The sequence below is a fragment of the Periplaneta americana genome, chromosome 12, assembly GCF_040183065.1.
Source record: "Periplaneta americana isolate PAMFEO1 chromosome 12, P.americana_PAMFEO1_priV1, whole genome shotgun sequence".
Classification (NCBI taxonomy): domain Eukaryota; kingdom Metazoa; phylum Arthropoda; class Insecta; order Blattodea; family Blattidae; genus Periplaneta; species Periplaneta americana.
In genome coordinates this window covers 176,372,566-176,388,371 of record NC_091128.1, presented here as the reverse complement: position 1 = coordinate 176,388,371, position 15,806 = coordinate 176,372,566, and the positions used below count along the sequence as shown (strand labels likewise).

General features: G+C 33.2%; 1 protein-coding gene across 2 annotated transcripts in view; it reads right to left on the bottom strand.

The window, feature by feature from the left end:
• Nucleotides 1-14,011, bottom strand: part of SCAP (SREBP cleavage activating protein) — an 83,796-nt gene extending 69,785 nt beyond the window's left edge. For both annotated transcript variants that reach the window (XR_011335364.1, XM_069842648.1), the window contains exon 1: nt 13,863-14,011. The gene's annotated coding sequence lies outside the window, so the exon portion shown is untranslated. The remainder of the gene's footprint in view (nt 1-13,862) is intronic.
• Nucleotides 14,012-15,806: the final 1,795 nt, after the last annotated feature.

The following is a 15,806-nucleotide window of genomic DNA, read 5'->3' as shown; positions in this document are numbered from 1 at the left end:
GGGATCTGCATCCAATTCCCAAAACAGACAAATTCAGACAATACAGAACTGGGTCCTTCAACTAATCGTGGATGCACCCTTGAACTTGCCTACAGTTAAATCCACCCTGCGCAGCTCCTACATACGACTTCATCGCTCACTTCTTAACCACCAAAATGACCTGCTTAATATCATTACAGAACAACTTCCACCGCCCCGCCAAATAAGAAGATTAAAAATAAAAAGACATTCAGATCTGTTGTTTGAAGATTAACATTTTTGTTTTATTTCACATATTGCCAGAGGACAGTCAAAGGACTGCAACCTCCATACATGTTTCTTGTGTGCTTTTATAGCACAGTATTTATAATTTTTAAGCACAATTGTATTGTACATAAATTGTATAATAAAGTTTTCTTAAAAAAAAAACTGAATACAGCAGTTGTGTAAAGCATGCCATTCTGAAGTTCAGACATCAAAGCACATATTGCAAGGAAGATTTGTTGAAATGGCATGTTAAACTTTATTATATTATTTTTGTATAACATTTGTCCCACCTGTAATCAAAAACTTACATTTTTTAAATTAATTTAAATTTTGTAGTTAGGATTTTCTTTGTATTTTGTAACAGTAACCTAAAACATGTGGCTAGTTAACCTACAAACCCAAAACAAAGAATGCATTCTTTTTCATATTACGTAACACATGACGACTGGGTCATTGCACATATGAGTGGGACATTGCATATATTACAGGTGGGACATTATAATGAATTATAGGCTAAGTGAGAGAGACAAGGTATAATGATATTGCACAATTCATTGCGTTCTTATGTAACTTGATTGAGAATCATTTGATTGGCATTATTATTTCTACAAAATCATTCATATGATCTCTAGCCATAATACTTTTTTCTATAAATCATTTTCAGTATCATTGAACCGAGAAATGGTAAGGAAATTTCGAGAGTAGATCCTGAGTCTTATGTTGCACATCTTGCCAAAGAGCGAGAACGTGATAAGTGAAGAGAAAATGAGAAATCCAAGTGTGCAAGCAGTACATCATGTTAAAAAAAGGAGAGGCTGTTTGAAACGAAGCATAAAAGGAAATACAGAGAAACTGGAAACAACAAATTCCTGAAACACCTGAAACAATTAATAAAAACATACTGTCTCCAGAAAAAGAAAGTTACAGTTCAAATAATTCATTTGGCAAGGCTGTAAGAAAAACAAAAAAGAAAACATTACCACAGAATCATCAAAAAGAAGAGCTGTGATAAAAAAATTGCATTAAATGAATTTTCAGGTTTCACAAAATTTTTGTCTTTTGATAAGTTAAAATCTGGAAGACCTTCAATAACAAAATGATACAATAAAAAAGATTCAGTCTTTTTTATCAAAGCAAAGAGATCAGTTACCAGCAACCAGGTGAAAGGAATGCGATTTCTGAGCATGATGTAATTGCTGAAAAGAGCCCTTAATAAAAGTGTATCATGCTCATGGCAATAAAAGAATGCTATGAAAGTTTTATACAGGAATACCCTAAAATTAATGTAAAATTCACAAAATTCTTTTAACTCAAACAGCCATTAGTATTAAATTATGCTAAAATGTCACACTATGTATGCATATACAAGTATCGTTCGAACATAAATACTGGAAGAAATTGTTTCTCAACATTCTCAGGTATTTGTGAAATACTATATGAAGAAATGTGGAAAATACTGAGGCCTCAGTATAAGAAAGATATTGAAAGATCAACAGAAGACTATACAATAATAACAAAGATCCTATCATAACCTAAAATAGTGAACAATAGGAGATGGTTTTGGCTCTTTTCATTTTGCGTACGGTGCGAGTCTTGAACAGTACGCTAAATGTTCCATTTTCAAATTCCAAATTCCGCACGCAATACCCACGTCAATTTTACAGTGTGGTTGTAGTGGCATAGTAGTATGTATGGCAATAAAATAAAAATTGGTTATTTTATAGATTAAACTGGTGCACAAATTCTTACTGAATGCTTCGGAACTATGCTGTGAACTGAGGCTCATTATGTCATTCCTACATTTTAAAATTTCTATACTATCAGATCATAATATTACGAACAATTTAGAAGTATGCAATGAGTCAAAAGTGTACCTAATCTTTCGGAAAGTATCTACAGATGGATCTCAAAAGAACAACAAATGCTCTGTTTTCTTTTCTTTTTTTAATATTGGTCTTTACAGAATTTCTTCGGTCAACAGATAAAGGAAAGTAAATGGAGCCAGAATTACGCAGAAAGACACTATCCATTACTACAATGATATGACGAGTTTGGCAAAAAAAAAATATAAACACAAAAGATGCCAGTGGAAACCATGGGAAACAAAATGACAAAATGTGTGTGATGAAAACTGCCAGCAGCCTTCGATGACTAGTAAATTCTGGAATCTGTCTCACCAGCCTTTGATGACTAGTAAATTCTGGAATCTGTCAGCAGCCTTTGATGACTAGTAAATTCTGGAATCTGTCTCACCAGCCTTTGATAACTAGTAAATTCTGGAATCTGTCTCACCAGCCTTTGATGACTAGTAAATTCTGGAATCTGTCAGCAGCCTTCGATGACTAGTAAATTCTGAAATCTGTATCAGCAGCCTTTGATGACTAGTAAATTCTGGAATCTGTCAGCATCCTTTGATGACTAGTAAATTCTGAAATCTGTATCAGCAGCCTTTGATGACTAGTAAATTCTGAAATCTGTGTCAGCAGCCTTCGATGTCTAGAAAATTCTCAATTCTGTGTCAGCATCCTTTGATGACTTGTAAATTCTGGAATCTGTATCGGTGCGGCAAATAGCTAAGCAACACGTGGAAAAACTGTGTGGTGTTGGCATATCATTTCAAAGGCTAAAAGAAATGACTTAATATGAAGAACTCGAATGAATTACCATAAGTAATGCAAGCTGGCAGCCTGGGAACTTCAGTAACAATTTCACACTTCGTTTATTTAATGCATTACAGCAATTTTTGGATTCATTACATTCTTTTACATTTATGACATAAATTACGCATTTTAAGCATATTTTACGCGAAGTGCAGAAATTAATTTGCTACATGTAACATCCATCCCTGATGACTCATACGATATTTAAATGCACTTGTTACTGTTACTTGCCTTTGGTGACTAGTATAATTCCTTCACACTTTTTGTTAAACACACTTTAAATTTCATCATTATTGTTAAAAAAATTACCCCATTTACAATGGCAATGTAAGATCTACCTTACAATTATTATTTGTTAAAACATATTATTAAAGCAAAGTCACGAAATGAAAAATTTCTCCATTTCATTCACTGTTCAGAAGGAAATAAAAATAGAAGTAAAATCATCTCTGGTCGGTTAATATTTTTTCCTGTTATAAACAAAATTAAAATTAAAAAGTTTCTTTCTTTTAGCTACTTATCTACCTCTTTGCTACCTATATAGTTTCGAAACTAGATTCACATTTAATAAGAATAAATTTCTGTAACACTTATCAAATTTTTGCAACACATTAACATTTTTTTGTAGTTGTTCAAGTGGCTCGAAGCGAATTTCAACAACAAACCAGATAGAACGAATTTAAATAACTTAATTACACGTTATCTTGTGTATCTGTGCTCTGGGTCTCTGATCATGTGCAGTGTCTTGTATTTGAACTTTGAATATTTCAACGGCCTAATCTTCTCTGGGTAACAGTACATTACATTACAATAATCATGATGTATAATAAGTCTTATATTTCATTTAAGCTTGAAGTTTAATAAAAAATTATGATATGAATTAGAATCAAGTGTTGGATATGCCTAATTCTGTTCCATCAAAGCTTATCTGTGTTGGAACATAACAGTGCTTCTCAAAAATACAGCCAACTTAAGTAATAATGATAACATTATCTCCAGCCATGATGCGTGACCAAGTTACCCATAATTTCTAAATGGTTTGTGAAAAAAAGCACAACACTCTCATTCTTGTAACATAACTTACTTGATACAAAGTCTTAATAGATTTTAATAGATTCTACTTAAATGACATGTACAATTTTATATAGCTCAACTAAAATATGTTTTTATATTGACTTAATCTGTTTACTATGTATTGTATTTTTTGTTTAGCATAACTGATGAATTGTATGTACTGTAAATTGAATAGTATACTGTATAGGTCAACTGATCAATTGTTTAAGCTTATAAATTGAATTAATCTACTTCATATGAATTGTATAGCTTAACGAAAATAAGTTTGTAAATTGAACTAATTTGATTGTATATGTTTGTATAGTTTGGCTGATGAATTGTATATGTTCTTAAAATGATTACTAGTCTGTGTAGCTCTACTGATGAATTGTATATAGACCTACTGTAAATTGAATGGTAATATGTATAGCTCAACTGATGAATTGTTTATGATTATAAATTGAATTAATCTACTTGATATTAATTGCACAAATTTGTATAGCTTAATGAAAGTATGCTACTTTGTATTGTATATATTTGTATAGTTTTGGCCGATGAATTGTATATGCTTTAAATTGAATAGTAATCTATATAGCTCTACTGATATTGTTTGTGTTTGTAATTTGAAGTAGTTTGCACGATATGTATTATCAATTTCTGTATATCACAACTGGTTGAATTGTTTATGCCTTAAATTTAATTAAATTGTTTTGTATTATAATATAGCTCAACTTATGAATGATCGTTTGCATTTGTAAATTTAATAATCTGATTGGCTATGTATTGTATACTTTTAGTAGAGCCATCGATGTAGCTCAGTCGGCAGACTCGCCGGGCCGCTGATCCGGAGCTGCGTTCGGGCTTGGGTTGGATCCCCCTTTGGACTTTGGTTTCTTCCGAGGTTTTCCCCAGACGTGGGACTGAAGCCGGATGGTCTATGGCGAGTCCTTGGCATCAACCCCTTTGATTTGATTACCCCCTTTGATTTGATTACCTGGTTGGGTTTTTCAGAGGTTTCCCCCACCGAAAAGGCAAATGCCGGGTAATATTTTGGCGAATCCTCGGACCTCATCTCATCTCACTACATCTCGCCAAAATGTAAAAAAATTGTAGAAAATTGTAAAAATTGTAGAAAATTACTAAATTGTAAAACTATAAAAATTGTAATTGTAATATTGTAAAATGTTGACATGTTCCACATCTTAAAGCTTCATTGCTCATGTAAGATCTATGGAATAAAATAAATGAATGAATGAATGAATTTAATAGTATCTCTAAAGACATTTCACTAACAATTTCCTAATTTAACATAGAACTAGCTATTTAGCTTCTCATTTTCAAAATCTGTCCTCATATCACGCAATAGATATTCGTTCACAACAACATATCACACTCTCCATTCTTAAACACAGAACATCCTTCTATTCTTCATCTTTCACCGTCTCTGCAGCCCATCTCTGGAACTCTCTACCACAGCATGTCAGAGACTGTCGGACATTATCAAGTTAAAACAAAAAAAAAAAGAACTAAAATTACACTTCAACAATTCAAATTCCCTTCAATTACAAGCCCTTTTCTCTGCGGCAATTTTGTAAATTATATATATAATTTATGGTTGAACCGCAAATAACTTAATGTCATTAATTTCAAAGAGTTGTTCTTTGAAATATTAGAACAACGAAGTTGAATGCAATATTGCTCGTTCTTGCTTCCTTTACGAGATAAATATTGTTTTATATGAAACATTTCATACAGCGTTTTGGAAAAGCCATTGATTTAATTCCTAATATGCTCAGTCAACTTAAGAAAGTTGTGTATTATAATAAATTATTAAAATAATTTTAGTTTTGTCCTTTAAATGTGCGGAAATTTGATCTGATACAAATATGTAACTTTTCGTTTCACAAAGGAATATTACAATGTCACATCTGTTCAGATTAAATTTCCTCACGTTTAAAGGACAAAACTAAGTTAAAAGTCTTTCAATCATTTATTATCATAATACATTGCTCTCTTAAACTGAGCATATTGGAAATTAAATCAACAGCTTTCCCAATACACGCTACGAAATGTTCTATATAGAATTATTTTTATCTCAAAAAGGAAGCAAAAACGAGCGAAATTGTATAGAACTTCCTTGTTTGAAATATCTAAAAGAATAATTCCCTGAAATTAATGACATTATTTACGGTTCACCCTGTACAATCATACAGCCTATTTATCCAACTTATACGTATTAAGAGCCTATCTATAGAACCGCAAGAAACAAGGAGAAATTGAATTAGAGGTCATGGTCATGGTCCGAAAACAGGTCAAAGCACCATAGGATGATGATGAAGACCGCAAAATTAAAAAGAGGTATACAATGTAAAATACTATAGGCCTAACAAACTACTAAGTTTAGGAAAGGATTTAAAGAACTGTAGAATAAACTGGATAACTACTTGTAAACTCAAATAGAGTCTTACGATGTTCTGATCAACAAGTAAGCTTACTTTACTATATAACAAACAATTACGTTCGTACAGCAAGTCCATTAGATTCTTAAAAAATAAAAAAGTCCACTTTCACTTTGAACACAGTCAATGTACAAGGAAAAAGATAACTCTTATCTATTTAAACATCTAGTAGCTGTAATAACAGATAAAATACTCCATGATGCAACAAAAATATACACATGTGGAATTTAATTACATAAAAGTCGATCAGGAAGTGGATTCTTAATAAAATAAAATTGCAAATCCGAAACTTAAGTCATTGTCCAAATACAGATCAGAGCACACTGTTGTGGAAGCCTTGGAAAAACTATATCATTCGTAAGGAAATATGAATATTGACAGATAGCAAAGTTCAAAACAACACCTGTATAAATACAAAGTCACTGAGTACTTTGAACATAAGAAATCAGATACAAACACTTGCTATCGATGAATCATCCCATGTTACAAATTTAGGAAGTTAAATTGTGGCTATACATTAACAAAGGTAATTTGCAAATTAAATTACCATCATTTAAAGGCCTTCACACATTAAGAACTTACTATTCATTTAAATAAGGAATCAATAAGAAATGGTCACAAAAATTAAAGTACAAAGGCCAACAAAAGATCAAATACAGAGAGTCTCAGTGAATGTTGATGTATCGTACGTCGGCCGACAAATGGTAAGAACCCCATGCTACTACCACTGTTTATCTCTTCGAAAACTTGGTGCAATTCCACCATGGATACTTTAGCAGTATAAGCTGTGGCATTATCCCACTGAAAACACACTGTGAAAAGTTTGCATATGTTACCTCATTATGCGACCCAGCTCAATTTTAGTACGCAAATCAAGCTTTCAGGTATAACGCCCTGTAAAGTTTATTTGAATAATTTTGAGGGAAAAACTGTTCCGGGGCCGGGTATCGAACCCGGGACCTTTGGTTAAACATACCAACGCTCCGAACTCAGGTCCCGGGTTCGATACCCGGCCCCGGAACAATTTTTCCCTCGAAATTATTCAAATAAACTTCACAGGCAGTTATACCTGAAAGCTTGATTTGCATAATATACGTCACTGTTCGTTAACAGAAAACTACAATTTAAGTGACACAGAGTTAATGTGCACTCAATGTCGGTTGCTTGACGGTTGTCAGCCCACTTTGAGGTCTGTGGATATAGAGGGAAAAGTTGAATCGGTGTCTGGTAGAGTTCCCAGGTAGCTCAGTTTGTAGAGCGTTGGTACGTTTAACCAAAGGTCCCGGATGTAAACCTTCGGCTCCCCCCTCCCACCAATAACGAATAACACAATATCAATACAGCAGTTGGTGTCATCTGTGATACAATGAACTTTTTTTTTTTATTTTAGAGTTCGTTTTTTTTTTTCCCGGTTATTATATGCTTATATAAGTTGTGTTAACTCTCGCTAAGTCGTTTTATATTTTATTTTATCAGTCTTAGTTATTATTTTATTATTATTGTTAATATTTTTGTTTTATTATTATTATTAATTAATTAATTAGTATTACTATTTTTGTATGATCTCCATCACTGTTATTCTATTATTATTATTATTATTATTATTATTATTATTATATTACTATTATTACTATCATCAACATTATTATTGATGTCTCTAAAATTCATGTAGACTACTGGACTGTACCCGAGCAGGAGCATATGCTCATTTCGGGTATCTATTCATATGTACCATTTCAAAAGTAAATTGTGAATAAATTTGAAGTTTGAAATTTAGATACCCGGCCCTGGAACAATTTTTCCCTAGAAATTACTCAATTTTAGTAGTTTGTACAGATTTGGAGCTCCCTTATTGTATAAGTTACGCCCTAGATCATATATAAAACAGATCAGCCAAGCTTATGTTAAATTTGGACGCAACTGGAAAATAACGGACGCTATGCGTCGCTAGTGTCGAGAAATGAGCTTGCGATAACAAACACTAGATGGCATAGTACCTGAAAAGTACATAGAATAATACAAAGACGTTTTATAGTATAATACCACAGTCTACTATATACAGTCGCGAAGCTTGAGGTGTTTTTTTGCAAATCTCGTGATAAAGCGCTCCAAGCAGTTAGCAACTAGAAACAATAGACTATATGACTATATAGTATATATGATCTAGGGTTACGCTTACAACACACTGCGCATGTGCAGTAAACAAGAGCCCCTGTATATGCTACTTGTGGACAGTCACATGGAATAGTTGCCTACATAATGGTGAATTCCCATCAAAACTCACTCCAAAATTTAATTCCGTATCTGTACATACTCCCTCAGTCAAATGAAGAAATTTCAAATAAATATAAATTGCTTGTAGAGATCTGAAGTCTGATTAACTAATGTAACATGTAGCTAATCAGCGATGTATGCAATGGAGGAGGAAATAAACTGGCCACCCTACCCTATTATTTCCCGACCTAGTTGCCTCACAAATGGTGCATTGTTCTATCACGTGTGATGTTCATCCATATCTTCGGACAGCTGACTAAACAACTAGAAAACGCACCACCAGCTAAAGTAAATAATTATCCCAATCATAACATTATCTTCGAAATAATCACAAGGTACTGACAAATTGTTATAATAACTGTGTGTTATAAATTTTAAGTTAGATGCAACATTTATAATAATATGCAGATATTGTGTATGGTGTCCATTTGAGTGGTTATGTCACAGGGTCATCAAAACGGGAGGAAAATTACGTGACAGTTACTTAACAAGGCCCTTTTCTTTACATTATTTTAAACAGTTGTATAATATTACGTAGATTTCGAAAAAAAAAAATGTCGATTATTCACTCATTAAAGTGACTGAAGCAGTTTCTTTCTGATAAACTAAAATTAATCCTTGTACAAACACTCGTGATGCCACACTTCGACTAATGCAATGTTGTATTAAGTAATCTAAATCCAAATTTCAGCAGCAGGGTACAATGTGTGCATAATACATGTGTTCATTACATCATCATCATCATCATCATCATCATCATCATCATCATCTTCCTAACAAGTATTAGGCCAAGTGGCCTGTTACGGTCTCAAACTAGAATTTTCAGTCCATCTCTTCTTTGGACGGCCTAGAGATCTTTTGCCATATGGATGGTAATGAAGCAGTGCTTTTGGAATTCTGCATCGATTCATTCGTTCGAGATGACCCTTCCACTGAAGTTGATATTTGCTGATGAACTGCATAATGGGTTCTATTTGAAGTTCTTGCATTAGGTCCTCATTTGTTTTATGATCCCAGCGAGTATATCCAGCTGTTGCTCTCATAAACCTCATCTCACTTGCTGTTATTCTACTGACATCTTTATTCTTCATTACATTTGCAATAATCGCAAGTATGATCATGTTTCCTCATCTTTCCAAACTCTGTCTTGGTTAAGACTAAGCGATCATGAGCCCGGCATTCTCTTATTATATTTCAAATTTTGAGCACTGCTACTCCAATCTATTTGGCTTCTCGTTTTCTAAATTTATCCGCATATCACCAGGTAAGTACCAGGTCTCATCATAACAATTTGCTTTTTACACCTTACCACAAGACATCTTTATATTCTTCATCCTATAACTTACAGTTTCAGTTGCTAGAAATTGGAACTCGCTTCCGAGTGATGTAGAGGGTTGTTGGACAATAACTTCATTTAGCTCAAAATTACATAAAGTGTTGCTTAACAGATTAATATTTGTTACTTATAATGAAACGAACATCTGTCCATTCTTATTATCATCATTCATTTCTCTAAATAGAATACAGATCCTCTAATGGCAAAATCTCATTACATTAATATTATTCTCATTGTATCAATACATTTTAGATTTATATTTTGCTCCCTATAATATACTGCGTGTTCAGTTCAAAGTGTGTCATGGCTCGCTGTATGTCGTCATGTGGCTAGTCGATGGGCCTAGAGAATTCAATCTTCCTACACTTCCCCAGAGGCATATTACCTATGTGCCAGAGAAGTTGCCTGGCAAGTACGGCGTTCATTCTGAAGAGTACGTATTGATACGTACCGTAATGCCGGTAATGGCAGGAATGTGAACTGTTTGGAAACACGTACTGAGGTGAGTTGTTTTTCTTACTGTCGGGATATTGGGAGAGGGTTAAGACGATTACTTACATACAGTATTTGTTGACATTAACTTCGACGGTCAACATGGACACGGAGCATTTGATTTGTGTTGTGGAATGTTGCCATACGCAACCGATGATAACAAATACCCTGTGTACAACTTGCCCACGCAAAACACAGTTCGAAAGAGGTTATGGTAGCACACAGACCGTACAGACTGCCATCTGTTGCTACGACGTTCAAGTTATACCGTACACGTTCTCAAGTTCAGATTGAACACCTTGATTAATAGGCAATTTCTCTGACATAAAAGCTGAAAATCGCTTCAAATTGCTCACTCACAACAGTGACGTCATGACACACTTTGAAATGAACACCCAGTAGTTAGTCGTTAAAATTTAACTGAAGAACACTGCTGGAGAATCTTTTAAGTGTAAATATTCATAATTTAAACATGTGTGTCACTATTGTACTGATTAATGCTTTAAACATGTGTGTCACTATTGTACTGATTAATGCTTTAAACATGTGTGTCACTATTGTACTGATTAATGCTTGTTGAGTGAAAGAGAAGAATTCTGTCAGCGAAAATAAAACATTCTATTCTATTCCGAACAACAAATTTCTCACAAAATTTTGGCCAGTGTATGGGACTGGTGCCCACCCAGCATAGTGATGATTTTGGGGAGCCACAATAGGTAGCGAAATCCAGTTAAGAAAACCAGCTAGAACAGCTGGAGATCATTGTGCTAACCACACGATGCCTCTGTTCTGGTTGGATGATCGTTCACCTCTGCTCAGGCATGTGACCATGAGGTCAGCAGCTGGCAAGTCGGCCTTGACCTTCATTGGCTGTTACACCACGGATTTAAAGTCTTATGTTCATACTATGTCCCACTTTATATATTCCTTGCGACACCATCAAATTTAACACAAATGAAATTTTGAAATGTTCCTCATCTGCTTATCAAGGGCACACTAAAAGAAATTCTGTAGCTGCCATCTGACATGTCGAACAATATGATCTACACCGAATGGAAAAATAAGAGAGTTGGGATATTTAACGCAAAATGGGAGACTTTTCTCCAACATACAAATTCATGCCTCACATTAATGTTTACAAACAATTTTATATCAACCACACAAGTGATCTCCGAAGTGTACAAATTGAGTCACTGCAAAAACTTGGATTAGATTAAATTATATAAAGCTTAAAGCGAATACTCTGAATGGTCATCCTATAACTGTCAAAAGAAGACAGAACATTTGAATATTGGTATTCTTTAACACACTAATAAGACAAAAGTGTGGCTTTAAGAAGAACATAATCCTGCCAACAAAATGGTAGGCAAGCCAGAAGCCTTAACCACTACAAAGAACCCAAGACAGTAAGTGCTATAGACGATGCCATAGTGAGTTTGAAGCCATTGAACATGTCTTGGGTTCTTGCCCAAATGGACAACAGCCTAGAAATGACAGATATCATCAGATGAGGTCAATGACAGAGCTGCACAGAGATGAAAAAAATTCACAGTAGCTTTAAGAGTACATGACATCTCAGAAGATGGTAGCACTCGACACATCAATATGAACACCAATGAACTAACACATCCACTGTGACTATCCAACCCCACAATTCGAAATGAAACTCATATCGGCAAGCCCAATAGGATCCAAGGGAAAGGTGACACCATAGCTTACATGCCTTACTATAAATAAAAATACAATATTTGCGACTTCACAATAAAGAAACTGATTATTGGTGCTAAATGCACTAGACCTATTTCAGCATTCTTTGTACAGTTCCATCTCCAATTTAATTCTGATAAAAACTTCATCACGACTATAGTGACGGTAATTCTTACGGGTTCTGTGTCAATTTTATAAAATTATAAATAGGTATAACACATACTATCCCATCCTTTGATTATATTATAACGTTTACAACTTATTTTCGTATTATCATATTCAAAATTCAGAACTGTCTTAAAATAATTTCTTTAGAATGCTTTGTATTTCTGGCAGCCCTTAACTGAGAGAAGCTGAAAGAAACAAATCTTTCCACATAAGAACTACAGAATGATTTCTTAGCTACATCATTTCCAATTAAACATTTGCTAATTATTTATTTCAGTGTCAAATTGAACGTTAGTCAGTATGGCGAACATCGAGGATCAGTGACAGGTTAGGTTTGGTTTGTTCAGGTTTTTGGTATGTCTACCAAAACGCGTATAATATGCAAGGCGAATCAAAACCAGAAACAAACCAAATATAACCTATTACTGATCCTCGATGATGTCCTCCATACTGACCAACGTTCAATTTGGCACAGTAGTAAATAATTACCAAACGTTTCAATAACAACCACGAATATAAAACCACCAATTTCATGGGGTGCCAAAAAATAACAGTTCTGGTAAAATTATATCTCTAGCAAATAACCTGTAGGCTCTACACCGCAAATTGGAACTTGACGGAAAAATAGAAGAACAAGTAGGCCTAAACAAGTTTCAAGTAAATGTTAATTGAAAACCAATAAAAATAATGTTGAGTATCACTACAAACTGTGACGAGTGTCAAACTTATTCTATTTCTGGTCAAAATTTGTAAAAATATAAGTCATGTCAATTTCCTTAAGACAACGAAGTTGCTTCGCTCAACAAATCATCTTTGTACATTTTTAGGTTATGGCCTACCTACGTATGTTTATGCCATTTAAGTTAGGTAGGCCTATAATTGTTACAAATAATTAAACACGCAACTTTCCAGCTTTCAATGTTTGTTTTGATAATTTAAATAATTTTAAGTATCGCTTTACTCTGACAAGTTAATAACATGAATGACGAAATAATTAATAAAATGACATTAAGATACGGAGATACATAAAAAAAAAAGCACACAATACACTTGGACCTATGACCTTCAAATATCAAATGTTCAAACCATCTTCTAATTCATGAAGTGATTATGGTGTTTAAACCAATTAGTCAGAAGCTACGGTTTATGAACGCGTAAGGTGTGTAGGTGTCACTAATATTCCCACTACAGTAATGTATTGTCACTTCATACTAACCATAATATCTGACCCAGCCCTGGTCACTCAAGTATGACCAATAAAGACGACGCAACATTTTTGCGTCTATTTATTGTATTTTCAGCTAAGCATACTTTACCGGTACACTAATTAAAAATGCAAATACTTCAATTCATCCACGTAATGTAACAGAATTATTTTAAAATGAAGAAAGCCTACATTACTACATAATATCCTTCTCCACAACGACTTCGCCATAATATTTGCAAACTTAAAAAATCTTGACTTACGTGGGCTACTCCAGTTGTCCCATGTATATGGAACAATTATGTAATTCATAAATTCCCACGACGCCACCGAAGTATTACATTTTCCACGATTAGCTTGTGCGCATCACACGTTTCTCACTTACAAGACTTGGAGGAGGGGTCATGGATTTTACTGTAGAATCATTGCACGAGACTTTATTTTTATGGAAAATATATGCTTCAAGATGTTACGTCACGCGCACTAGTATGAGAAATTGTCGACTACCGGTTGTATTCATAGCGCTCACGTATTATTTCGTATTATGAGCCTAATATCCCGTCGAGCCTTTGTAGCGCATTACAGGAAATTTATGGAATTAACTGATCATTGTATTTATTATTTTCTATAATGTTCTATCTTGGAATCTCCATACTATTATAATAAATAACTTTTAAGAAATGTACTATGAATCTATTTTATTGTACTATTAATAGCGGTTGTACGCAAGAACTGTACTAATAATTAATTTACGTTAATATATGCAAATAAAATAGGTACAGTACCCCTCTTACACCTTGTATTTTCATTGTTTTCCAAGCCTTCACCAGTTCTTCCTGCGTCATTTCTCGCACTAGCACACATAATTCTACGTAAAGCTATGCACATGGATGAATATTCATCCATGCTATGCACCTGTATTTTTTTAAACTATGAAAGATACGGCTGAATGATGTTGAATAATATTAATATAAATATAAATATATATATATATATTTTTTTTTTTTTTTCCTCATACGGAGGAGGGGCCCAAAGTCTTACACTGCAACTGAAGCTCAATGTGCTTACCACTCCTATTCTGTGAATGACAGAGTATTCAAACGTCTGCACTCTTGTACAAGTAAAGCACGTTGCACTGTGAATTTAACCCGGGCTAGGGTATAGATGATGTGTTTTTTTGTAATTTAAATATACAGAATACAGAATATAATTACAACAATAGAAATAGAAATAAAATAATTCAATCATTATAAAAAAGAAAATACAGTAATATTAACAAAATTTGAGGACTGAATGAGCAGTGCTCGTGTTTGGTCACAGTTCAGATATATTATTAATAGACCGATAAGAGAATATATTGATAATGTGTAGAAAATGTACAGTATGTAGAGTTCAGGATAATTAAATAATTACTTATTCAAATATTTAATGTAATTATATTAATTTATCATTACATTTCTTATAATTTACAATACTGTGTCATTTAATGTGGGAATTTAATAAAAAAAATACATTCTTGTTAAGTGACAATTAGATTAATATGTAAATATCAAAATGCAAACCAGAAATGAACACATTCACCATCATAATACAAGAAAAAAAGTCTAATTTGCATCTGTTTGGACACAAAAATTCTCTATTTGAAAAAAGTTTTTATTACAATGGCAGATTTCTATGTAATAAATTACCTGGGACTATTAGAAACTTAAATGCAGAGGTTAAATTCAAGAAAGAATTAAAGAAATTTTTTATGGATGGTTATTTTTATCCAGTACAAGAAAATCTTCAATGTTAGTTTTTACAATTAGTAACTGTTGTTAAGTTGTATATATATATATATATATATATATATATATATTTATTAACAGTAGGTAATAAAGGTTTCATAGATAATTTAAATGTGAGTATACATTAACTATTAGTTTTAGCATAGATCATATATATTACTATGATCTAGGGTTTTAGGTTTATTGTGTGAAGATTTTATACTTTGTTTTGCCTTAATTTATACATATATAAATTTAGTTGTGTATGGTATTTAATATCATTTTATTAGTTACAGTCAATCATTTGTCAATTTTATGCACCATGTTATTATATTTATTTATTGTTTTGCTAATTTGTATTAGTTTTAGAACTATTTCTAGTTTTAATTTCTTTTGACGTGTCCAACATATACTGTATGATTTTTAGGACGAAATAACATA